We start from the raw sequence: 27761 nt of genomic DNA on the forward strand, positions 1-27761 counted from the left end.
GGCGGTGTGGATAGGTACTCCTTGATTCTGTCGAAGGCCCTCTAGCAATCATCAGTCCATTTGGTAGCAGCGTCCTTCTTCAACATCTTAAAGATTGGCTCACAGATGACAGTAGATTGAGCTATGAACCGGCTGATGTAGTTGAGTCTCCCCAAGAAACTCATTACTTCTTTCTTGTTCTTTGGCGATGGTAGTTATTGAATAGCTTTGACTTTTGATGGATCCAGTTCTATTCCTCGGCGACTCACAATGAACCCAAGTAGTTTTTCGATAGGAACCCCAAATGCACATTTCGCGGGATTCGGCTTCAAGTTGTACCTTCTCAGTCTATTGAAGAACCTCCTCAAATCTTCCATGTGATCAGTGGATTTCTTGGATTTGATGATGACATACACTTCGATCTCTTTATGTATCATATCATGGAAAATGGTAGTCATGGCTCTCATGTAGGTGGCCCCAGCATTCTTTAACCCGAACGACATCATCTTGTAACAGTACATTCCCCACGGTGTAATGAAAGCCATTTTCTCAGCGTCTTCTTCATCCATCCATATTTGATGATACCCAGCAAAACAATCCACGAATGACTGCAACTCGTACTTGGCGCAATTATCAATCAGGATGTGTATGTTTGGAAAGGGGAAGTCGTCTTTTGGACTGGCTCGGGTGAGATCCCGGTAGTCGACACAGACTCTGACCTTCCCATATTTCTTCGGCACTGGCACGATGTTGGCTAACCATGTCGGATATTCTACTACCCTGAGAACCTTAGCTTTGACTTGCTTAGTGACTTCTTCCTTGATTTTCAAACTCATGTCAGGCTTGAACTTTCTGAGCTTCTGCTTTACCGGTAGACATGTTGGATCAGTCGGCAGTTTATGTGCCACAATAGATGTACTCAAACCAGTCATGTCGTCATTTGACCAGGCAAATATGTCCTCATATTCCCTTAGAAATTCTGTGTATTCTTCCTTTTCTGACGGTGACAAATGAACACTGATGCGTGTTTCTTTGACATTTTTTGCATCTCCCAGGTTAACAATCTCAGTCTCGTCCAGATTGGATTTAGGTCTATTCTCAAAATTTTCAACCTCTTTAACAATCTCTTCCGATATATCATCTTCCTCTGAATCTATATCCATTTGTTGCGTTGTCTCATTGCATGTCACAATCATCGTTCATCAATATAAGTAATAGTAATGTTGTATAAATAAAGTAAATGAGAGAAAGTAATAAGAGTAAGATTTATGAGAAACTGAAGTGCTTTGATAAATTTCATAACTATTTTGAACATTGGAGCTCTTATTTTAAAAAATGCCAAAAGAAAGTCAACTAGCGAAAATAAAATATAATGCATGGTGCTTTGTTCAGCCTTGCTACCCCGAAGCTTTCTGGGCTCTGGTTGTTCTGATGGTCCAATTGTTGAGGCATGCTCCTCGGCTTATGGCTTGTATAGAAGGGCCTTCCTCTCCCTCCTACTCGAAAATGACACAACAATCCATGTCATCGTCTTCCAGGAACAAATTCCTCATCGCTGCCAGTGCTTCCTTTTCTTCCGACCCATATATAACATCGGCTGGCAAGAAAGTCTGCTCTAAATGTGGTATTGGCTGCTCCAGTGGGTAGTAAGGACTGTGCCATGGTGGCGACCAGTTGTTGAGGTCTTCCCAAGTGTACTCGTATCCCAGACCGAAAATGGTGCCATGTTTCTTCAGCTTGATAGGTTTGGTGATTCCTTGGAGGTTCTTGCCAAGTCCCTTGCCAGGTTCATATCCGCTCCAGTTCAATATGCTTTCAATTTTGTTGTCCCACCATTTGTCCTTATCAACGGCGTTGACTCGCTCGATGTGGTGGTAGGTTTCCCCGTCTATCTTTCTTCTACCTCCGATCGCTGGGATGGTTTGGCGACTGTATATGGGATTGCTACCGTCGCCGTGAATGATCACCTCTTGGTGGTTCAATTCAAATTTCACTGCTTGATGTAGGGTCGATGCTACAGCCTCAACGGCATGAATCCAAGGTAGTCCCAAAAGCAAGTTGTAAGATGCTGGCACGTCTATTACTTGAAAATCAACATCAAACCAAGTAGGCCCCATTTGCAGACAAAAGCTAATTTCTCCAATAGTGGACCTTTGGGAACCGTCGAAAGCTTTGACATTGATAGCCTCATCCTTGATCTCATGCAGGCTCGTTCCTAATATTCTAAGCATTACCAATGGACAAATGTTGAGGTTGGACCCTCTGTCAATTAGGATTCTGGTGATGAAATAATCCTCGCACTGCACAGTGATGTGCAACGCCTTGTTGTGACTCAACCCTTCTGGCGGCAACTCATCCTCGTGAAAAGTGATCTTGTGACTCTCCAATACCTACCCTACCATGTTTGTCATTTCTCCTCCAGTGATGTTGCTCGGTACATATGCATCACTCAGCACCTTTAACAGAGCATTCTTATGTGCACCGGAGTTTTGCAGCAAAGCTAGGATAGAGATTTGTGCATGTGTTTTGTTCAACTGATCAATGACTGAGTACTCCTTTGCTTGTATCTTCCTCCAGAGATCATCAGGCCCGGTTTTAGTGGTGGTCGGCCGACCAGAGGTTTGCTTGCTTGGCTCAGCCAAATATTCCGGAGTATACACCCTGTTGGTTCTTGTCATACCCTGTGCCGTAATTGCTTCTCCGGATTTGGTTTTCCCTTTCCTTCTTGCCTCGGCTGTATAGTCCCAAGGGATGGTCTTTGTATGGAATGGGGTTATAGCCGACATTGCTATCGGAATGAGCACTTTTACTCTAAATGGAGTAGGTGTTTTGGAAGGTAATACAGCAACTTCAAATGGTGCAGGTGCATTTGCTGGAGACCCAAACTCGACCTCAATCGGTGTTGGAGTCGTTGCAGAAGAGGGAGCTTAGAACTCAAGTGGTATGGACATATTCACTTCGGCGTCCCCAAAAGGCTGAATCTGGACTACAATCGGATTAAGGGTGACTGCTGGTTTCTTTGGCTCGTCACCTTCTGCGATCAATCCGATCGATCCCTTGGGGTCCTAATCATCCTCTATCTCAATCATGTGAACGCCTCCACCCTTGTGGTCGGGCAGAGGGTTGTTGCGGACATTCGGAGTAGGCTCCTTTGCCACAATAATCTTGTTATCGATCTGTGCCTAGATTTTATCTTTCAGAGAACAGCATTCATCAATGGTATGCCCTTTCATGCCGGAATAGTATGCACTGGATTTATTAGGATTGACCCATTGGGAAGGGTTTTCAGAAGTTATAGCAGGGATGGGGGTGACATAACCAGCAGTTTTGAGCCTTTTATACAGCTGGTCAATATGTTCGGCAATGGCGGTATATTGTTTGGGAGGTCTGCGGTCAAAATTTGGTTGGGGTTTAGGAATGTTTTGGCGAGTGGGAGGTGATTGATAGTGAGAGGGTCGAGTATTGTAGGCTTGGTAGACATGTGTGGGTTGGGAATATCTGGGTGAAGTAGGCTGATATGTGGGCGGTGGAGGTGATGCGTAAGTAGGAGGTGGAGCTTGGTAAGAGGGCGAGGGTACTTGGTAATTTGGGGTAGGTTGATATGTGAGTGGAGGCATCGGGTAGGTTTGGTATTTGATAGGGGAGTTGGTTCTTTGTGCAGCCATCACGGCGCTCATGTCCCTTTTCTTAGTCATGCCACCAAACTGTAGAGCTTTGTAGGTAGCCTGCAAAGCCTCAAAGTTTGTGACCATACTACTTTTGATGCCTTCCTCGATCCTCTCACCTAGCTTGATGATGTCGGAAAATTTCTGACTTTCAATCAACATCAACCTTTCATAGTACTGTGGGTCTTGAGCTTGGACGAAAAACCTGTTCATTTGTTCTTCTTCTAAAGCTGGTTTGACCTTAGCAGCTTCTGATCTCCATTGAGTAGCTACTCGCGGAATGTCTCCGCGGGTTTCTTCTTTAGGTTCTGGATGTAGAACACATCTGGCGCATTTTCTGTGTTGAACCTGAACCTATCCATGAAATCAGACGCCATTCTTACCCAGTTCGACCACTTCTTTGGATCTTGGTTAATGTACCAAGATAGAGCATCTCCCTTCAGACTCCTCGTGAAAAGTTTCATGCGAATCCTTTCGTCCTTCCCTACTCCGACCAACTTGTCGCAGTATGTTCTCAAATGAACTCTGGGATCCCCTGTGCCATCAAACATCTCAAACTTAGGAGGTTTGTACCCTTCAGGCAATTCAACATCTGGTTGTATGCAGAGGTCTTCGTAGTTCGACCCTTCAATCCCCTTGCTTCCTTCGACGCTTTGAATTCGGCTAGTCAGTTTCTTGAGTTCCTCTGCCAGGTTCCTGATAAGTGAGTCTTTATCATCAGACTCGGGTGTGCTTGAGATGGGTTAAATGGAGTGTGGTATGGTTTACACATAGATGGGGGAGTTATGGTGAGTGTGGAGATGGTCGTTTGTGGGGTTCAGTGGTTCAGGGATGAGCAGTGGAGTGTTGTTGGAAGTGTGGGAAGTATTGCAGTGATGATGGGGAGCGGGATGGTTTTGTGGTTTCGGAATGTTTTGTGGAGGTGTGGGGTTCTGAGCGTTAGGAAAATTGACGTCTGGGGTGGTGAGGGAAAATGACAAGCTTGCCAAATTCCGGACCTGATCAAGTTCCTCTTGAAATTTCAACAGTTTCCGCTCGAGTTGGGATGCACTTTCTTTGGAGACCTGAGCACCATGAGTGACCTCTACCCGTTCAGTTGAGTTCTCCTTTCTGGTGTTGTTCAAATCTTCCATCTTTCCTTTTTTCCTGCTTCTGATAGGACTAGGAGGAGGAGTGGGTAGAGGGCCCTTTGATCTTATGGAATATGATGACGATGTCAGAGTACACGAACTAACCTTTGGGGAGGGGAATAAATAAACAAAAAGCAAAAACAAAAAGGTAACAAGTCAGTGGGGATTATAAGAAAGTGTTGTGATATTTAAACACATAGTGCAAGAATGTAAATCGTGTCCTAATTTGGGAGCCTCGTTGTTCCCGAGGTAGGCCTAGCGACAACTTGATTTGGAGAATTTAGTATGCTAAATGCCTCATTTTATTGATAAAAAGTAGACGAATCCCAAAACGACACTAAATAACAAGGAATAAAATGTCACTAGTGGCTATTGGCCTTATTACATTTCATAAAATAAAAGAAAACTGCTATCTATTTGGTCCTAGAAGGACCTTCCCCAGACTTGGCATCTTTGGCTCCATCGAATAGTTTCCCCAGCTCGCGAAGTCCCAGCAGCAGGTAGGCTCTGGCCAGGTTTCCACCCTCGTTTCCTTCAGCATTCTGGTAGTCCTCTATCCTCTTGAGAAACTTCCTTTCCAGCTCCACTAAACCTCGTTCCAGGTATCCTAATCGCTTGTTGGCACTGACAGCCATGTCTTTCCACTCTTCAATCATTTTTTGGTGGGCTTCTTGAATCTCACGGTGCTCGCTTTCACATTCTTGAATCCTCTTGCGCAGTTGGTTGTATTTGACCTGTGCTTCAGCCCTTTCATCGATGATTTTGTGACCTCGAACAAACCCAGGTTGGCCCAGACCATTGTGATTGTCCTCTAGACATCCTGAATAGTATGGGGTGCAGCCAGCATGGTATTTGTCTAGCTCGATAGTATCTCTTCCAATGATGATCTTGCAATGCCACATATGCTGAGGTTGGCACTTATAAGGACTATCATCATCTTGGAAGTCGGCCCGGAAGTGACTCATCTGGTCGACCCTTGGTATAACCTGTTTTCTACCAGCCTGTCTCATAACCCGGAAAGGGACATAAGGGTAGGTTCCTCTCAAATCGATCAGTATCAAAAATGGTGCGTTCCTAGATCAGGCGATGAACTCTTCAATAGGGAACCACTCGAACATCCATTGTATTTGATCCTCAACCAGATTTTCAAACAGCTCCACCCATCCCTTGGCATCTTCTGGCTGAGCAAACATGTTGGGCATGTAGTTCATTCGCCTTGGTTGATGGAAGGCTATATGATCGTCCCAGTCCTTATGCTGAATCTCTTGTCAATACTCGCCTTTTTGGAGGTGCTCCATGAGCCAGAGTTGGAGTCACAAGTTGCAACCCTCGAAGTGTTTGGCTCTTTGTTGACATTTTTCTAGGGCTTGGCACATTTCTGCAACGATCATGGGCACTATGCTAAATGGTTGCCCACCAATTCCCTCCATTATGGTTTTGGTGACCATGGCTAGCCTTCTTCATTAGAAACACTATCATCCCCAAGAAGTAGAACATGAAGACAAAGACTCTTCGGTGAATATGCCCCAACGACGTTAGGGCGAACTCATTACGATAAGTACTGTAAGATTTTCTATGACTGTACCTCTGGTACAAATAATCAAAGGGAATATAGGACTCCTTCAAATAGGTTAAGTCTGGATTCTTCTTTAGACCCATCATCTTGAGAAAACCTCTACCTTTGCGATTTTCTAGCATTAACAGACTCGGAGTTTCCCATGGTATACCCGCCAGTCCTCCTATTTCCTCTAGCAGGGGTGTCACCTCAATCTCCCCGAAGTGAAACACAGACCTATCCAGAACAGGGTAGCAACTTCAATAATCTTGTTATTGGGTTGGATCTCCAGGAGGGAAGGTATATTTCCTAGGTATTTCTGGACAAGCATCTGATCACTGGAATGAAGATCTCTCCACCAGCTTAGCAATCTTGGGTGGATGTTGGTTACCATGCCGAATCTGGGGACTTCGTGCCTCATTTTCTGCAAGACAAAAATGTTAGGCCCTTACCCTCACCAGACTCGACTATTAAATATCAATAATCGGCATAAGAAACATTTAGTTCTCCAAATAAATGCACAGACTTTGGACAAGGCTATCTTAAAGAGTCATTATGAGGACAACATAACTGACTCGGCTAGGTTTGATAATGATGCATGCACAATTAAACATAGTAGGGTTTCTATGGGGTATTAGACTGGTACCCTTGAGCGGACAACTCAAGAGGGAAAGGCACGGAACCATCGACTACACCATTGATCGACTGATTTTACCATAAATATGCCTTTGCCGGATTTAAGGGGTGATAATATCGGAAGGGCGCAACCACTCATTATAAGCGTTGCTATGGTATTTTGTTTGGCAGGAGTGGAATATGATGTTGAATATGCAGTTACAATAATTAAACAAGTTGTCACGTATTTGCACGTTCATAAAGTAATAATTACAATAATTCCTCGGAATTTACAACGGTAATGAAGGAAAGCAGTAAAAATAAAGGAAAGAAACAAAGAGCCAAGTCAGTTTCGTAGTAGAAGAAGGGAAATAAATATTTAAAGGCATTAAATAAAGACATGTAAAGTAGCATAAAGTCACAAATAGCATGAAATGGTAAAAGCCTAAAAGATATCCCCAACAGAGTCGCCATGCTGTCGCACCCCTTTTTTCTCGTGAAATCAGGTTTATGACATTCGAGAGGACAACTCGTTCCCTTTTGGGAATTGGGTTTGGATTGAAGTGTCGCCACCTAATGATTAAAGTGCATTAGGACACTAAGAAGGATTTTGATTTAGAAAACCAGAGATTGGGTAAGGGCTAGAAATTATCTCGAGGGGAAGGAGTTAGGCACCCCTCGAGATCCACTAGTGTGGTTCCCGACCATGCTACAATTGTGAATTTAAGTGCGAACAACAAATAGACACGTAAGGGTTTCCAATACAAAGAAGGTTTTCACATAATGGTTGCAAGTAGTTGAAGTTGAGAGAAAAAAGAGAAAAGCTGAAGTTGAAGTAGTTAAAAGAGTTCTGAAAATAAAGCAAACAAGTAAGAAAAAAGGAGGGGGGTCCTAGGTTTACAAATAATATGGATCACATCAATGCAATACCCGGTAATCACTCCTCAGAAGAGGGGTTACACGTGGTATTAGCGTACCGGTCATCATATCCATATCTACCATTTTCCACCCTGTTAAGGTATTAAAGCGCGGAATGGTTTCGTTACTTATTGCATGCTATTACCCACCCCGATCCTATCAGTCCAGGAGGCATTTGGGACTACTAGTCCCAAAGGGAAGGGAGATTTGGACTTTTGGGTTTAAAAGGACAAAATCTAAGGCGACAATCAAAAACACGTAGAGCAATTATGGGGAAACATATAACAGTTAAAGGCTCAAACAGGCCTCCTCAACTTAAATACAGATTGTTCAGCATGTCTTGCATGTACTGATTATGGTCTATTTAAACTTAAAAGGGTGAGGTAGACTGATTTATTGCCTACTTCAGTTAAGAAATCCAAATCAGACCTGCCTACTGGTTGTAATTAATGAAGTCTAATTCAGCTAGCTAATTTGCCTTATGGCTTGCTTAGGTGAAACCTATAGGCACGATATCTATTAATGCAGAAGTATACTGATTCTTGAGAAGAGGACTTATTAGTTATAGAAAACATAAGTTCTGCAAATATTAAGCAATGCTAATACTGATTTTTAGACTTATAAGTGAGATAGACGATTCAGATTTGGTTGATTACTCTTATAGGCATGCTTTCTAGGCGTTATTGATTTTTAAACGTGTATAGAAGTGCAGAAGTCCTATAGGCATGGTATCTAGAATGCTGATTGTTATTTAAACCTATAAACTGTTTGCCTAGTGATAGATACATATGCAAAATTCAGGAAGTCCTATAGGCATGTTATCTATATGATATACAGCATTTGGGAATGCAGAACCTATAGACATGTTTTCTATATAAAATGCAGATCCTATAGACATGGTTTCTACGTGAAAATGCAGATCCTATAGACATAGAATCTATATGAAATGCAGAAACCTATAGACATGATTTCTATGAAATGCAGAAGTGCAGAAACCTATAGACATGGTTTCTACATATGAAATGCAGAAGCGACAGCTGTAAGCAGTATATGAGTGCAGAAATATAACAACTCCCTATAAACAAGATATCTAACCCTTTTGCATGCATGATTGACCCTCCCTTTTTCACTAATAGCCCCAATAGTTATTACAAATTATTATAGCCCAGAATGAATAAGAAAGCAAAATTACATCAGAAATTAAAGTACAACCAAGGGGAGCCTAATTCAAACTCCAGGTCTGACATATGAGATGAACCAACTCCAAAGATTAGGATCCAAAGCCCTTCTCTTATTTGGATGTGTCAGAGTTCCCTAAGAGCCTAAAATGGACTCTAGGCAGTGCTTCACACCTAAACACATACGGGATTAAGAATATAGTGCATTGTGGAAGGGTCAGCCCTCAAGTATCCAAGTTCAGAGGAAACTCAAGGTCCCAAGGCAAGGCTTACAGGAGGGGGGGCAGAACTTAGAATCTAAGAGAGAGTGTAAGTGCAGAGAGGGGATTCTGGGGGAAAGCCAAGACAAACTAGTGGTCATACCTAGCAATTGGAGTGTCGGCACACCCCAACCATCCTGTTAGCCACATTGTTTGGGAGTTAGGATCCCCTAAAGGATCAAGTCCAGACATGAGCAACAACTTGGATGTTGCTATGTTCTGAACTTCAACTCAAACACATAGAAGGTGACAAGGGTGCAGGGATTCACAGTAGAAATATATGCTAATTAACATTAAACATAGGCAGTAAAGTAGACAGGGGTGTAGAAGCTGTAAAATAAACACATTGGGATGAGGCTGAAAATCAAACTAGAACATACCAGTTTCAGGGAAACAAGAAAAGAAAGCAGTAGTCTTGTGAAGCCAAAGTGCAAGCAAATAGTCAGAATGCTATGATTAGAGAACTATGATACTTGAGTAGTATAAAAGTGTTAAATTGAGAGTGTGTTAAAGTGCAGAAGGGTCGTGCCCTTTTATAGTGTAGAAGGCAAGCAGAATAAGGTAGGAGAATGATTTGAAAATCAATTACAAAAGTTTCCCTTTGATTACGGGATTCTAATCTCAAACAGGTAAAAATAATTAAGGAAAGAGATTGATCAAAACCTTTTCCAAAGCAGTACAAGAAGGGTAAATACACAGGGATTTATATAAGGAAAAAGTCTGATAGCACACGGTTTGTGCAAGTAAGGAAAGGAAATCAGTTAACAACCAAGAAATCAAAATTGATGGCTTTGTACGAATGAACCAAGTCAGGAAAAGTGAGGAAAGGTTTTACTTAAGGAAAGTCAGTAACAATAAATCAAACATAAAAAAAGGATTCTGAATCAATCATAAGTTGGAAAGCCTTTTGAAGAAAGGTTCAACACACATATAAAAGCATACAGACATGTTTAAACAAGAAAAAACTGTCATGCTAATCAGAAGAGTCTAGCATAGAAGAGTCTAAAAGTTCAAAGTCGTAAACAAAGAAATTCAAACTTAATCCATAGACTCAGAATGAGTCTAAAAGAGTTAAGGGTTCCAAAATAGAACCCTAGTCCAAACACAAGATCACCCTCGTCAAACCCCCAAATTCTAGGGTTCCTACTTCGAATCAGATACAGAGACGAGGAGGCAAGTAATTGAAACAGGCTCAGAGTTCTCTTTCAGAGACTCATGAGAAAACAAACAGATACAATAGCAAGTTCGAAGCAAACAAAGTGAAGAAACTGATTTGAAGCATAGTGAGAGTAGAGGGAACATGTTTAAGAAAAATCTTTTAGAAGGGACTTAAATAGGGTTCAGAAGAGAAAAGAGATAGTATAGCATTTAAGAAATCAGTAGAAGAAACATGTTTAAAGCGAACTCAAACAAAGGTCTAGTAAAGGGAAAACAAAGAACTTAAGAACTCAGTAGGAAATACATACAGCAGGAGAACACAAAATACCAGAAAAGTATATCAACAAGACATATAGAAAACACAGCAGTATATCAGCAATTATATGCAATTTAGCTTTTAAAATACCAAATAAATTTGTAAAAAATGTATAAAAATTACCCTAACTATATTTTGGTATAAATATGAGAATAAAGTAAGTTATTCACCAAAAGGATAATTTTGGGAATAATTATTGGTTTTTGTACTACGATAATAGGTAGTAAATCAGTTTAAAAATCCTTTAGAAATTAGGAAAATTATTGACACACTTGGACATACTTATATATGCGTATATATGCTATTTTGAAAGTATTTGCATATAAAAATACATAGGGAAAAATTGAGTATCAACAGCAGCCTCTCGAGGATAAATACAGACGTCTCCGTACCGATCCGCGAGACTCTACTAAACTTGCTCATGACTCGTGAGACCTATGTAGCCTAGGCTCTGAAACCAACTTATCACGACCCTAACCCCGAACCCGGTTGTGATGGCGCCTCTCGTGAAGACAAAGCCAACCAGACTAAAGCAGAACACCTCTTTAAAACTGTGAAATACCGTAAATAGTTCTAAAACATGATATAATAACCATAATTTGCGGAAAATAACGATAACAATAGTAGAAACCATCCCGACACAGCCCAAATCGGGGTGTCACATGTCATGAGCAACTAATAAATCCGGATACCAGTCTACTAGATAAGAAATCCAATACAGAAGTTCAAGAACATGACAATAGTAAGATAAGGGAGGCACGGGGGCTGCGAACGCCAACAGCTACCTCGTGGTCTCCGAAAACACTGCCTGGAATGGGAGGATCAGCACTCAGGAGCGGACTCTGCGATGCCTGAATCTGCACACGCGTTGCAAGGAGTAATGTGAGTACTCTGACCCAGTGAGTAATAAATATAAATAATGGCTGAAAGCAAGAAAACACGTAAAGGCACAAAGAAATTCTATATCAAGCAGTAAAATTACTTAAAGCAGTAAATCCATGAAGAAGTCAAATGAAATTCCTTTAAACCAAGTAAAACAAGTAATTTGGCAGGTAAATAACAAGTAGAAATCCGCCCATCGGGCACAGTAACAATCACTCAGAACAGTATCAGCCCCTCGAGCTCACTCTTAGTACAATATCAGCCCCTCGGGCTCACTCTCAAATCATGATGGGTACCCGCTCTCACTGTGGGGGTACAGACTCCGGAGGGGCCCCTTACGGCCCAAGCACTATATCAAGCCACCTCATGGCGTATAAAAGTATCTCATGCCCTCGGCCTCATATCACTCATCATATCCTCACATATGGCCCTCGGCCTCACTCAGTCCGAAAATTATCACAAGCCCCTTGAGCATTCGTAAAACAGTAGTTCTCAGCCCAAAACATCATTTAGAAATATCATTTAAGTCTCAAAACTGAGTAAAAGTGGCTGAGTTGTAAAATAGTAGGAAACCACAGTACTGAGTTCAAGTAATAAATCAAAATAGTGAGGAAATAGTGATAAAAATCCCCGGAGGGTTCAAATAGTTGGCACGAAGTCCAAATATGGTAATCAGCCCAAACCATTATGATAACAAACAAGTTCCAGTCAAATACGCAGTAAAAACATCAATGGGGACGAACCAAATCACAATCCCCAATAGTAAACGACCCCACGCTCATCATCAAGCGTGTGTCTCACCTTAATATAGCACTAAGATGTGCAATCCGGGGTTTCAAACCCTCAGGACATTATTTACAATCATTACTCACCTCGAACAGGCTACAACTCTAGCTCGCGACGCCTTTTTCCCTCGAACCGGTCTCCACGCGCGTCGAATCTATCCAAAATCAGAACGGATACGTCACAATATGCTAAGAAAACAAAGCCCAAGCGAAAACAATCGAAAGATATCAAAAATTTCGAAATTGGCAAAACCCGAGCCCCGAGCTCACTTCTCGAAACTCAGAAATTTTTACATCAATGGGTTCCTTATCTTCCCACGAGTTCGTACATATCAAAAGTTCTCAAATTGTCCTTCAAATCCCAATTCAAAAGTTCAAAAAAAATCCCAAGCCCTAGTTTCTTCCATTTTTAGCTTAAGTTCCAAGAATTTCTAGGTTGATTTCACAATAGAATCACGTTTTAGGTTCAAAAATCTTACCTCCAATCAATTCTCCTTGAATCCTTCTTTAATCACCTTCGAAAAGCTCTCAAAATGCTCAGCTATGGACGAAAAATGACTCAAAATCGCGGATGAAATAACTTACAAACTTTCTGCCCAGGTCAGACCTTTCCTTCTTCGCAAACGCGGTCAACCTCTCGCGTTCGCATAGCACAATTTTACGTTGACCAACTTTTACCTTACGCGAACGCGACACGCCTGTCGGAACGCGATGCCTCCTCCGCTTTGACCTTCGTGAACGTGAGACACCTGATGCGAACACGAAGAGCAAATTCCACTTGATCCCAAATCCTTATACGCGAACGCGGGCAGCCTCATGCGAACGCGAAGCACCAACTCCTAGCCTTCCGCGAACACGAGGCACCTCTTGCGAATACGAAGGCTTAATTTTGGCCTTCCTCAAATGCTTCTATGCGAATGCGAGGCTCCGCTTGCGAATGCGAAGAGATAATTCTCTGCAACAACTGGGCAGATTTTCTGCAACTTTCAAACTCCAAAATGGTCCGATTAACCATCCGAAACTCACCCGAGGCCCACGGGACCTCAACCAAAAGCACCAACACATCCTAAAACCTCATTCAAACTTGTTGCAATAATCAAAACACCTCAAGCAACACCAAATCCATCAATTCACATTGAATTCAAGCCTAAGTTTTTAAAAAACTTCCGAAACACGCTTTCGATCAAAAACCCAACCAAACCACATCCAAATGACCTGAAATTTTGCACACACATCATAAATGACATAATGAAGCTACAGCAACTCTCAGAATTCCATTCCGACCCTCGGATCAAAATCTCACCTACCAACCGGAAATCGCCAAAATACTAACTTCGCCGATTCAAGCCTAATTCTACACCGGACCTCCAAAACCAATTTTGATCACAGTCCTAAGTCATAAATCACCTTCCGAAGCTAGCTGAATCATCGGAACTCACATCCGAGCCCTCTAACACATAAGTCAACATCCGGTTGACTTTTCCAACTTAAACCTTTTTAAAAGAGACTAAGTATCTCATTTCTTACTAAATCCACTCCGAACGCAAACTACCCAACTCGCTCACCTAAAACACGGATAACGAAGCATAAAGAAGCAGAAATGTGGGGAAACGGAGCGGTAATTCATGAGACGACTGGCCGGGTCGTCACAGGGCGCTTTTTGGTCGCTTTGTGACTTTGGTAAGCGACCAACTTTGGTCGCTTTTTGTGGTCGCTTTTTGTGGTCGCTTTTTTCCGGATTTCTAGTAGTGTATGTTAGTTTACCTGGCTAAACATGCGCCGAGAGCAAAAAAAAAAAAGCCTCCCTTGAAGTTCTTTACTACCCTTCTTTTAATATATTATAGATTATAGATATAGAAAGATATAAATCACCCTTTTTTTAATTTTGCATAACATTTTTCTTATCATAATTTCCTTTTCTGGAATAAATCTTAATTCTGGAAATAGAAAAATATTATACAAGCAACGTGATTAATTGCTTGAAATTTTATAGTACATAACCTAACGTAAAGCAAAGGAAATGACTTGAAGTTGACTTCATGACAGACCTCTTTTAAACAAAGGTGATCTTATCACACGAATATCTTTCCTTGGATTGCTCGTTGTAAAAACAAAAGTAATCTGCTCTTGGGAAACTTAAAAATTAAAGAATGTAATTTTAAAACTCAACGCAACTGCAATTATAGTTACGAGTTATTCACATCAAAAGAGAAGTATATAAGAATTAGGGACATTGAAAGTTAAAAAAATTGACACATCTCAGTTTCGTAACTTTGACAAACATCATGAATCAATCAATTATCTTTGGATAACTCTGTTTCCATTTATAGATCATTCAAAAACATCACGTTATCTAGACTATTGCTCATTTAGCTATCCCATGCATAAAGGAAATATTTTTTTTATACAAAAAAGGAATATGCTTTAATGGGGCGAACAATCTTGTAATGAATAACACGTTATAGAATAAGTAAAAACAAACCTCGCCTATTCATCTCCCAACGTTAAGTTATACGTCCAAAAAAAGATATTTTTGGAGTATTTACTTGGGGATTTTCTTGACCTTTAGATTGTGAAAGGGAAAGAAGGAACCCTAGGTCTTCTTGAAAAAATCTAACTGACAAGAGGTGACAATTTCAGTATCCAATTTCAAATCCACATTTGACACCGCGTAAATCATCCAACAATGTGCCAATATAATCGAATATTCGTTTCGGTAAAATACAAACCACACATATATACCATGTGCTAATAGTACTATATACCTGCTATTTCGAGCCAGTAACTTGGAAGTTGGGACCAGTTTCTTCTGTCTAGGAGCTGATGGAACTTTGAGGTATCGGGTTCAATCAATTCTAATATTTTTAGTGTGAAACATAATTTTACGTCTATAAATTTACTAAAATTACACTATATATATATATATATATATACATTATGTGTGTGTAACCTACCTTTTTAAAAAATATAATAGATAAGGCAAAGAAGCTTAAAAGTTGAACCAGCAGACTCTGATCTACTTTAAGTGATTTTTTGATTGTTTTCAGACATATTAAAGAATTCATCTGTTACCATTAATAAACAATATAATTGATCATATTAACCTTCATTTGTTCATTGAAAATACACCAAATATTCCTAGGTCCTTTACTCCAAGGATAACTTTGGAAAAAAAAGTTAATTCTTTTTTGATATTTGAAAAAATAAGTATTATGGATGTCACGACCCGGATTTCCCACCATCGGGTGTCGTGATGGCGCCTACTATCGGAGCTAGGCAAGCCAAATATTCAAAACACCTTTCCTGCTTTCTTTCAAACAATATAATAAACGAGACAAAATCTAAGCGGAAGACTTTAAATCTAAAGCAACTGAAAACCAAAAGTGCGGAAGTTTGAACCAAAATGCTACCCAGAGTCTGGTGTCACTAGCTCACGGACTACTACAGAATACTACAATCAATGTCTGAAGGGAAAATACATCATGTTTGTCTGATACAAGATAAACAAACAAAAAAAACATGGAAAGGGACTTCGGCCTGCGAACGCCAGCTAGGCTACCTCGAGAGTCCCTGGACTGAAGATAGCTCCCAGAAGTCCTACTGCTGCGGTCCGTAAGCTGCTCCCTGATCTGTGCACCAAAAATGCACAGAGTGTAGCATCAGCACAACCGACCCCATGTGCTGGTAAGTGCCTGGCCTAACCCCGGCGAAGTAGTGACGAGGCTAGACAGTACCTACCACAATTAACCTGTACAGATATATATACAACAAGTGCAAGAAAACAATAACAAGATAATACAAAGTAAAACTGGGAGGGGACATGCTATCGGGGAGTAACAGATAAAAATAAAATATCGGAAATAAGCAGAAGAGACTCGGGTTCCCATGATATATATATATATAAGTGGACGGCGTGCCACACGATCCCATAATATCATATATAAGTGGACGGCGTGCCACACGATCCCATAATATCATATATAAGTGGACGGCGTGCCACACGATCCCATAATATCATATATAAGTGGACGGCGTGCCACACGATCCCATATTATAGTTCATAATATCTGACTTCATATAGTAGACCCCTTCAGGGGAGAATAACAACTCAATACCTTTAACCCGGCAAGGGTACAACTAACAGCCCAAAATATTCCGACAAGGGAGAATAAATATATCAGTCTACACATCCCGGCAAGGGAGTATTCACAACACATTCTCCTTTTAAATCATTCTTCCTCAACCGTTCACATTATATGAAACTTATCAAATAAACAAGGAGCTTGTGTCACATTATTCGAATTAAAAGCAATCAAGACTCACGGTCATGCTAGACTCCGGTGCATAGATAACCGTCACCATGCCTATACACCGTACTCCACATTAGCAAGTAGCAAATATCATCCTAATCCTATTCCCTCAAGCCAAAGTTAAAACAAACACTTACCTCAAATGCTCCAAACTCAACTCACGCTTCTAGTATCGCTTTACCTCTTGATTCCACCACCAATCCACTCGGATCTAGTCATAAGTTACTTAATCACATTAATAATTACTAAATGAATCATCCCCAATGCATGAAAATAGATTTTTCAAGGTTTTTCCCAAAAAGGTCAAAAATTACCCCGGACCCACGTGGTCGAAACTCAAGGTTCGGACCAAAACCCGGTTACCCATTCCCCCACGAATCCAAATATATGATTTGTTTTTAAATCGGACCCCAAATTGAGGTCCAACTTCTCAATTTGTAGAAAACCTAGATTCTACCCAAAACACCCAATTTTCCCCATGAAAATCTTTGATTTGAAGTTGAAATTATATTAAAAGATGTTAAGGGAAAAAGAAATTAAGTTAGAGATTACTTACCAATCGTTTTGGAGAAGAAAAGTTGTTTGAAAAATCGCCTCTTAGGTTTTGGTTTTTTTTTGAAAATTGAAAAATGACTGAGATTTCCGAACTTGTATACCTTTTTGAGGACCTGGCGCGGACCGCACAAAAATGTGTTGCGGCCGCGCCGAGTGGGAGAAAAGTGGGGCTTCTCTCAACCCTTCCAGCGTGGACCGCACTGTTTTGGTGCGCGGCCGCGCTAGCTAACCTGAAACCCTAGCCCTCAGACTCAGCCACGCGGACCGCACAAAAATGCATCGCGGCCGCGCGGCTCCAGCGCGGACCGCGCGGAAATGACCGCGGCCGCGCTGGTGTCTGCAACACCTGAACCTGCATTTTCTTAAGTCCAAGACCTCCCGGGCCCCATTCAAAACTCACCCGAGCCCTCGGGGCTCCAAACCAAACATGCACACAACCTTAAAAACATCTTACGGACTTACTCGTGCGATCAAATCGCCAAAATAACATTATATACATAGGATCAAACCTCAAACACATTATTTTCTTTTCTTCAACTTTCATAACTCAAATTCTCCATTTTTAGTCTGAAACACGTCATATGACGTCCGTTTTTAGCCAAACGTTACAGATAGTGCTTAACACATATTTAAGACTTGTACCGGGCGTCGGAACCAAAATACGAGCCCGATAGCTATATTTTCTAACTCCTTTTCATTTCAAATTTTCATATCAAATTTCAGAAAAACAATTTCTTTCAAAAATTCATTTCTCGGGCTTGGGACCTTAGAATTTGATTCCGGGCACACGCCCAAGTCCCATATTTTTCTACGAACCCTCCGGGACCGTCAAATCACAGGTCCGTGTCCGTTTACCCAAAATGTTGACCGAAGTCAACATTATGCATATTAATACCAAAATTCATCAAATGTTTCACATAATTCACATATTCTAACATAAACACTTTCCGGCTACGCGCTCGAACTGCGCACGCCAATCGAGGCAACTAAAAACGAGGTTTTCAAGGCCTCGGGAGCACGGAACAAGGAAGAATTACCGTGATGACCCCTTGGGTCGTCACATTCTCCACCTCTAAAACAACCGTTCGTCCTCGAACGGACAAAAGAAAGAAGTACCTGTGTCGGGAAATAAATGAGGATAACGGCTCCGCATATCGGACTCGGACTCCCAGGTCGATGCCTCAGGAGGCTGACCTCTCCACTGAACACGCATCGAAGGAAAACTCTTCGACCTCAACTGTCGAACCTGCCGGTCTAGAATAGCCACCGGCTCCTCCTCATATGACAGATCCTTGTCCAATTGGACAGTGCTGAAATCTAACACATGCGATGGATCTCCGCGATACTTTCGGAGCATAGACACATGAAACACGGGATGCACAGCTAACAAGCTAGGTGGCAAGGCAAGTCTATAAGCCACCTCTTCCACACGATCAAGAATCTCAAATGGACCGATGAACCTAGGGCTGAGCTTGCCCTTCTTCCCAAATCTCATCACGCCCTTCATAGGCGATACACGGAGCAATACTCGCTCACCAACCATGAAGGCAACATCTCTGAACTTGCGGTCTGCGTAACTCTTCTGTCTGGACTGAGCTGTACGAAGTCTATCCTGAATAATCCTGACCTTGTCTAAGGCTTCCTGAACCAGATCCGTACCCAATAATCGAGCCTCTCCCGGCTCAAACCATCCAACTGGAGACCGAAATCGCCTACCATACAACGCCTCGTACGGAGCCATCTGAATGCTGGACTGGTAGTTGTTGTTGTAGGCAAACTCTGCTAAAGGCAAAAACTGGTCCCACGAGCCTCCAAAATCAATGACACAGGCTCGGAGCATGTCCTCAAGAACCTGAATAGTCCTCTCGGACTGACCGTCCGTCTGGGGATGGAATGCTGTACTCAACTCAACCTAGGTGCCCAACTCTCGCTGAACCGCTCTTCAAAAATGCGAGGTAAACTGCGTACCCTGATCCAAAATGATAGATAGTGGCACCCCATGAAGGCGAACAATCTCCCTGATATAAATCTCGGCTAACCTTTCGGACGAATAGGTGGCTGCAACAGGAACAAAATGCGCTGACTTGGTCAGCCTATCAACAATGACCCAAACTGCATCAAACTTTTTCCGGGTCATCGGAAGTCCAGTAACGAAATCCATCGTAATCCTCCCCCACTTCCACTCGGGAAGTGCAATCCTCTGAGATAGACCACCAAGTCTTTGATGCTCGTACTTAACCTGCTGATAATTCAAACATCGAGACACGTGCGCAACAATGTCTTTCTTCATCTTACGCCACCAATAGTGTTGCCTCAGATCCTGATACATCTTCGCGGCGCCCGGGTGAATAGAATACCGAGAACTGTGGGCCTCCGCTAAGATCAACTCTCGAATCCCATCAACATTGGGCACACAAACTCGCCCCTGCAATCTCAATACACCATCATCATCTAAGGTTACTTTCTTGGCACCTCCACGCTACACCGTGTCTCTCAAGACACACAAATGGGGATCCTCAAACTGCCGCTCGCGGATACGCTCTAATAGTGAGGAACGAGCAACCGTGCAAGCTAACACTTTGCTAGGCTCAGAAATATCCAACCTCACAAGACGATTGGCCAAGGCCTGAACATCCAAAGCAAGCGATCTCTGGCTGACTGGAATATAAGCAAGACTACCCATGCTGGCGGACTTCCTGCTCAATGCATCGGCCACCACATTGGCCTTCCCCGGGTGGTATAAGATAGTAACATCATAATCCTTTAGCAACTCTAACCACCTCCTCTGCCTCAAATTCAACTCTTTCTGCTTGAACAGATACTGAAGACTCTTGTGATCAGTGTAAACCTCACACGTCACGCCATATAAGTAATGCCTCCAGATCTTCAGGGCATTAACAATGGCTACCAACTCAAGATCATGAACCGGATAATTCTTCTCGTGGATCTTCAACTGCCTCGAAGCATAAGCAATGACCTTGCCTTCCTGCATCAACACCGCACCAAGCCCAATACGAGACGCATCACAATAGACCATATATGGCCCTGAACCTGTGGGCAAAACCAATATCGGTGCCGTAGTCAGAGCCGTCTTGAGCTTCTGAAAGCTCGCCTCACACTCGTCCGACCACCTGAACTGGGCACCCTTCTGGGTCAATCTGGTCATAGGGGCTGCAATGGATGAAAACCCCTCCACGAACCGACGGTAGTAACCTGCTAACCCCAGGAAACTCCAAATATCCGTAGCTGAAGCTGGTCGAGGCCAGTTCTTGACTGCCTCTATCTTCTTCGGGTCTACCTGAATACCTGCGGCTGATACGACATGACCCAGGAATGCGACCGAACTCAACCAAAACTCGCACTTTGAGAACTTAGCATACAACTAACTATCCTTTAGGGTCTGAAGGACCACTCTGAGGTGCTGCTCATGCTCCTCCTGACTGCGGGAGTATATAAGAATATCGTCAATGAAGACTATCACGAACAAGTCCAAATAAGGTCTGAACACTCGGTTCATCAACTCCATAAACGCTGTTGGGGCATTAGTCAATCCAAATGACATGACCAAAAACTCATAGTGCCCATACCGAGTGTGAAATGCTGTCTTAGGGACATCAGACGCCCTAATCCTTAGCTGGTGGTAGCCAGATCTCAAATCTATCTTTGAAAACACCCTCGCAACCTGAAGCTGGTCGAAAAAATCGTCAATCCTCGGCAATGGATACTTATTCTTAATTGTAACCTTGTTCAATTGCCGGTAATCGATGCACATTCTCATCGAACCATCCTTTTTCTTAACAAACAACACCGGCGCACCCCAAGGCGAAACACTAGGTCTAATGAAACCTTTCTCAAGCAAGTCCTGCAGTTGTTCCTTTAACTCTTTCAACTCCGGCGGGGCCATACGATATGGCGGGATAGAAATGGGCTGAGTGCCCGGGGCCAAATCAATACAAAAGTCGATATCCCTGTCGGGCGGCATACCCAGCAAGTCTGAAGGGAAAACCTCAGGAAACTCCCGAACAACGGGCACAGAATCAATAGAAGGGGCCTCCGCGCTAGAATCGCGAACATACGCCAAGTAGGCCAAACATCCCTTCTCGACCATACGCCGAGCTTTCACATACGAGATAACACTGCGGGTACAATGACCAGAAGTCCCTCTCCACTCTAAACAGGGTAAATCCGGTAAGGCTAAGGTCACGGTCTTGGCATGGCAATCCAAGATAGCATGGTACGGGGATAACCAATCCATCCCCAATATAACATCAAAGTCGACCATGTCCAAAAGCAACAAATCAACACGGGTCTCAAGACCCCCAATCACTACGATACAAGAACGATGAACTTGGTCGACCACAATAGAATCACCCACCGGTGTTGACACATAAACAGGAATACTCAACGAGTCACTAGGCATAACCAAATAGGGTGCAAAATAGGACGACACATATGAATACGTAGATCCGGGATCAAATAGCATAGAAGCATCCCTATCACAGACCAGAATAGTACCTGTAATCACAGCATCTGATGACTCAGCCTCTGGCCTGGCTGGCAAAGCATAACAACGGGGCTGGGCCCCACCTCCCTGAATCATATCCCTGGGACGATCTGCTGCTGGTTGACCCCTACCTCTAGCGGTCTGAGCTCCACCTCTAAAACCTCTACCTCCACCTCTATGTCCTCTACCCCCGCCTCTAGCTGGCTGGGCAGGCTGTGGGGCAACTGGTGCCTGGATCATCGGGCGAGAACCCTGCTGCTGCGAGCGGCTGGAAACTCGAGGGCAATATCTGGCAATGTGACTCACATCATCGCAAGTGTAACAAGCCCTCGGCTGCTGAGAATAACGAAGTGGTGGTGCACTGATAGGTGCTGATGGTGAACTGAAGAGCTGCTGTTCAGAATACTGCGGCTGAGAACCACGACCACCTGGTGTACCATGAGAAGCCTGGAGAGCTGACTGAAAGGGCCTCGAAGGATGGCCTCTACCATAAGAATCCCTACCTCCAGACGAGGTACCACTGAATCTACCAGAATGACGGGGCCTCTTATCAGACCCATGACCACCTCCTTGAGCAAGTGTCATCTCTATCCGACGGGCACCATCTGCCACCTCCTGAAATGAAATCTCGCTACCGGCACTCATGGCCATCTGAACACGGATCGGCTAGGCCAACCCATCAATAAACCTCCGCACCCTCTCCCTATCGGTGGGGAGTATCACAATGGCATGACGAGCAAGATCAATGAACCGAGTCTCATACTGGGTGACCGTCATAGGACCCTGCAGGAGACGCTCAAACTGCCTGCGAAGAGCATCTCGCTGAGTAACTGGGAGAAACTTCCCCAGAAATAACTCTAAAAACTGATCCCAGGTCAATGATGGCGACCCTGCTGGCCTGGTTAAACAGAAATCCCTCCACCAAGTCTTGGCGGATCCTGCCAAGCAAAAAGTGGCGAAGTCGACCCCATTAGTCTCTACAATGCCCATAGTCCGTAGAACCTCATGACAACTGAATATGAAATCCTGAGCATCCTCTGAGGGAGTGCCACTATATGTAGTAGTGAAGAGCTTGGTGAAACGATCAAGCCTCCACAAAGCATCCGCGGACATAGCCGCACCTTCATTGGACTGAGCCGCAATACCTGGCTGGGCTGCCACAGCTGGCTGAACAGCTGGAACCTGAGCCTGAGGAGCTACCGGCTCTGGAGTACGAGTATCGGGAGTCTGAACTCCTCCCCCAGCCTGAGATGTGGCTGGAGCTGCGGGAAGCAAACCCGCTCAAGAAATGCCCTCCATAAAGCCTACCAGTCGGACCAAAGCGTCCTGAAGCACTGGAGTGGCTATGAAACCCTCTAGGACCTGAGTTGGGCCCACTGGAACAGCTGGGGCCGGAACCTCCTCCTCAAAATCGACTTGAGGCTCCGTCGCTGGAAATGCTGCTCGGGGCTGAGCCCTGCCCCGGCCTCGGGCACGGCCTCGGCCTCGCCCTCTACCCCTAATAGGGGCTGCTGCTGGGGGATCAGGCTGTTGCGCGGTAGAAGAGGAAGCACGTGTCTTTGACATCTGCGAAAGAACAGAGTGGAAAGACAATCAGTACTTGAGAAACAGAATCGCACGACAAGAATGAACAAGGTGAAGTTTTCCTAACTCGGTAGCCTCTGCGGGATAAATACAGACGTCTCCGTACCGATCCCTCAGACTCTACTAAGCTTGTCCGTGAGTTGTGAGACCTAAGTAACCTAGAGCTCTGATACCAACTTGTCACGACCCGGATTTCCCACCATCGGGTGTCGTGATGGCGCCTACTATCGGAGCTAGGCAAGCCAAATATTCAAAACACCTTTCCTACTTTCTTTCAAACAATATAATAAACGAGACAAAATCTAAGCGGAAGACTTTAAATCTAAAGCAACTGAAAACCAAAAGTGCGGAAGTTTGAACCAAAATGCTACCCAGAGTCTGGTGTCACTAGCTCACGGACTACTACAGAATACTACAATCAATATCTGAAGGGAAAATACATCATGTTTGTCTGATACAAGATAAACAAACAAAAAAAACATGGAAAGCGACTTCGGCCTGCGAACGCCAGCTAGGCTACCTCGAGAGTCCCTGGACTGAAGATAGCTCCCAGAAGTCCTACTACTGCGGTCCGTAAGCTGCTCCCTGATCTGTGCACCAAAAATGCACAGAGTGTAGCATCAGCACAACCGACCCCATGTGCTGGTAAGTGCCTGGCCTAACCCCGGCGAAGTAGTGACGAGGCTAGACAGTACCTACCACAGTTAACCTGTACAGATATATATACAACAAGTGCAAGGAAACAATAACAAGATAATACAAAGTAAAACTGGGAGGGGACATGCTATCGGGGAGTAACAGATAAAAATGAAATATCATATATAAGTGGACGGCGTGCCACACGATCCCATAATATCATATATAAGTGGACGGCGTGCCACACGATCCCATAATATCATATATAAGTGGACGGCGTGCCACACGATCCCATAATATCATATATAAGTGGACGGCGTGCCACACGATCCCATAATATCATATATAAGTGGACGGCGTGCCACACGATCCCATAATATCATATATAAGTGGACGGCGTGCCACACGATCCCATAATATCATATATAAGTGGACGGCGTGCCACACGATCCCATAATATCATATATAAGTGGACGGCGTGCCACACGATCCCATAATATCATATATAAGTGGACGGCGTGCCACACGATCCCATATTATAGTTCATAATATCTGACTTCATATAGTAGACCCCTTCAGGGGAGAATAACAACTCAATACCTTTAACCCAGCAAGGGTACAACTAACAACCCAAAATATCCCGACGAGGGAGAATAAATATATCAGTCTACACATCCCGGCAAGGGAGTATTCACAACACATTCTCCTTTTAAATCATTCTTCCTCAACCGTTCACATTATATGAAACTTATCAAATAAACAAGGAGCTTGTGTCACATTATTCGAATTAAAAGCAATCAAGACTCACGGTCATGCTAGACTTCGGTGCATAGATAACCGTCACCATGCCTATACACCGTACTCCACATTAGCAAGTAGCAAATATCATCTTAATCCTATTCCCTCAAGCCAAAGTTAGAACAAACACTTACCTCAAATGCTCCAAACTCAACTCACGCTTCTAGTATCGCTTTACCTCTTGATTCCACCACCAATCCACTCGGATCTAGTCATAAGTTACTTAATCACATTAATAATTACTAAATGAATCATCCCCAATGCATGAAAATAGATTTTTCAAGGTTTTTCCCAAAAAGGTCAAAAATACCCCCGGACCCACGTGGTCGAAACTCGAGGTTCGGACCAAAAACTGGTTACCCATTCCCCCACGAATCCAAATATATGATTTGTTTTTAAATCGGACCCCAAATTGAGGTCCAACTTCTCAATTTGTAGAAAACCTAGATTCTACCCAAAACACCCAATTTTCCCCATGAAAATCTTTGATTTGAAGTTGAAATTATATTAAAAGATGTTAAGGGATAAAGAAATTAAGTTAGAGATCACTTACCAATCGTTTTGGAGAAGAAAAGTTGTTTAGAAAATCGCCTCTTAGGTTTTGGGTTTTTTTGAAAATTGAAAAATGACTGAGATTTCCGAACTTGTATACCTTTCTGAGGACCTGGCGCGGACCGCACAAAAATGTGTTACGGCCGCGCCGAGTGGGAGAAAAGTGGGGCTTCTCTCAACCCTTCCAGCGCGGACCACACTGTTTTGGTGCGCGGCCGCGCTAGCTAACTTGAAACCCTAGCCCTCAGACTCAGCCACGCGGACCGCACAAAAATGCATCGCGGCCGCGCGGCTCCAGCGCGGACCGCGCGGAAATGACCGCGGCCGCGCTGGTGTCTGTAACACCTGAACCTGCATTTTCTTAAGTCCAAGACCTCCCGGGCCCCATTCAAAACTCACCCGAGCCCTCGGGGCTCCAAACCAAACATGCACACAACCTTAAAAACATCTTACGGACTTACTCGTGCGATCAAATCGCCAAAATAACATTATATACATAGGATCAAGCCTCAAACACATGATTTTCTTTTCTTCAACTTTCATAACTCAAATTCTCCATCTTTAGTCCGAAACACGTCATATGACGTCCGGTTTTAGCCAAACTTTACAGATAGTGCTTAACACATATTTAAGACTTGTACCGGGTGTCGGAACCAAAATACGAGCCCGATACCTATATTTTCTAACTCCTTTTCATTTCAAATTTTCATATCAAATTTCAGAAAAACAATTTCTTTCAAAAATTCATTTCTCGGGCTTGGGACCTCAGAATTTGATTCCGGGCACACGCCCAAGTCCCATATTTTTCTACGAACCCTCTGGGACCGTCAAATCACATGTCCGGGTCCGTTTACCCAAAATGTTGACCGAAGTCAACATTATGCATATTAATACCAAAATTCATCAAATGTTTCACATAATTCACATATTCTAACATAAAAACTTTCCGGCTACGCGCCCGAACTGCGCACGCCAATCGAGGCAACTAAAAGCGAGGTTTTCAAGGCCTCGGGAGCACGGAACAAGGAAGAATTACGGTGATGACCCCTTGGGTCGTCACAATGGACCAGACAAAAAAAACAAATCACTTAATGTGGACCGGAGGGAGTAGTTGTTTATTTCTTATTTCATATTTTAAACATTTTAAACAATTAATTGCTAGATGGGAAAAAATGAAGACAAAAAGAATGTTAAATCTATAAACCATACCAAACCAATAAAGTCGGGTTTTTCAATCTCGATTTTTTCGAATTTTTTATTTTTTTCTAGGTTTTTGGATTTTCTTTCGGTAAAGTCTTCATAGCACAAAATATGTAGCTTGCTCTAACTATTTTCTTAGTCCTAGTAAGATATACAATTTTATAATGTATTTTCCAAGAAAATAACACAATAATATGAGATCAGGCATAGCATTATGCTAAAATATTCATTAACAAAAATAATAAAATTACATAAAGCAAATATCGCTAATTAATAAGCCATAATGAAAATTAACTTAATCTAAAAATACAATATAGTTCATGCTAAAATAAGTATAGCCACTCAGTACTATTAATTACATAATTAAGCACTAAAAAAAGATAATTTAAGTTATGCATTTTCATTATATACCAATGTAAAACTAAAAAATAAATATCCAACACTATCGTCATTCTTAGTGTTGAATTGAATTTATTTTGTTAGCATTAGTATTGATTTGAACTTTGTTGAGTTACTACATTATTGGCTATAAAATTTATTTACCATTCAAGAATGTTAAGTTCGAACTTGAAATAATACGTTAAAAATTAACTGTAAAAAAGTTTAAGAATATCTATAAATTACATTACTATAAGAATATCTATAAATTTAAATATTTAAATATATAAAATATGTTTTTAAATCGTATAAACATACTATCGGGTCGGTTTGGTTTCGGTTTGACTTTTTTAGTTAAAATCAAACCAAAACAATTATGTTCGGACTTTTTTTCCAATACCAAACCGAACTATAATCGGATTTTTTTTCTGGTTTGATTTGAATTATCGATTTGATACGCTTTATCACTTTTCTTTGTATAGCCCTAGTGGTACGCACGATTTTTTTCTTAAATATATGCTGCTTATAAATTATACAATATATCAAGAAAATAATTAAGAACATAGAGTTCCTTAGTTTCTCCGTATTATTTCATTAACTTATTATACACTCACATGCATATAAGGTGAACTGTAAAGAAAAGTCACAATTTATGTCTTACATGAGTTAAAAAGAAAAACTTGTTTGAAATCTTCTAATAAAGTGTATACGGTGGAAATCGGTGCTACCCGATTTCGTTCTTCGATGAAAAAAATGATACTACATCGGGAGGCCAGGACATCGAGCTCGGGGTCAAAGCTCCT

The sequence above is a fragment of the Nicotiana tabacum genome, chromosome 10 (genome assembly GCF_000715075.1).
Source record: "Nicotiana tabacum cultivar K326 chromosome 10, ASM71507v2, whole genome shotgun sequence".
NCBI lineage: Eukaryota > Viridiplantae > Streptophyta > Magnoliopsida > Solanales > Solanaceae > Nicotiana > Nicotiana tabacum.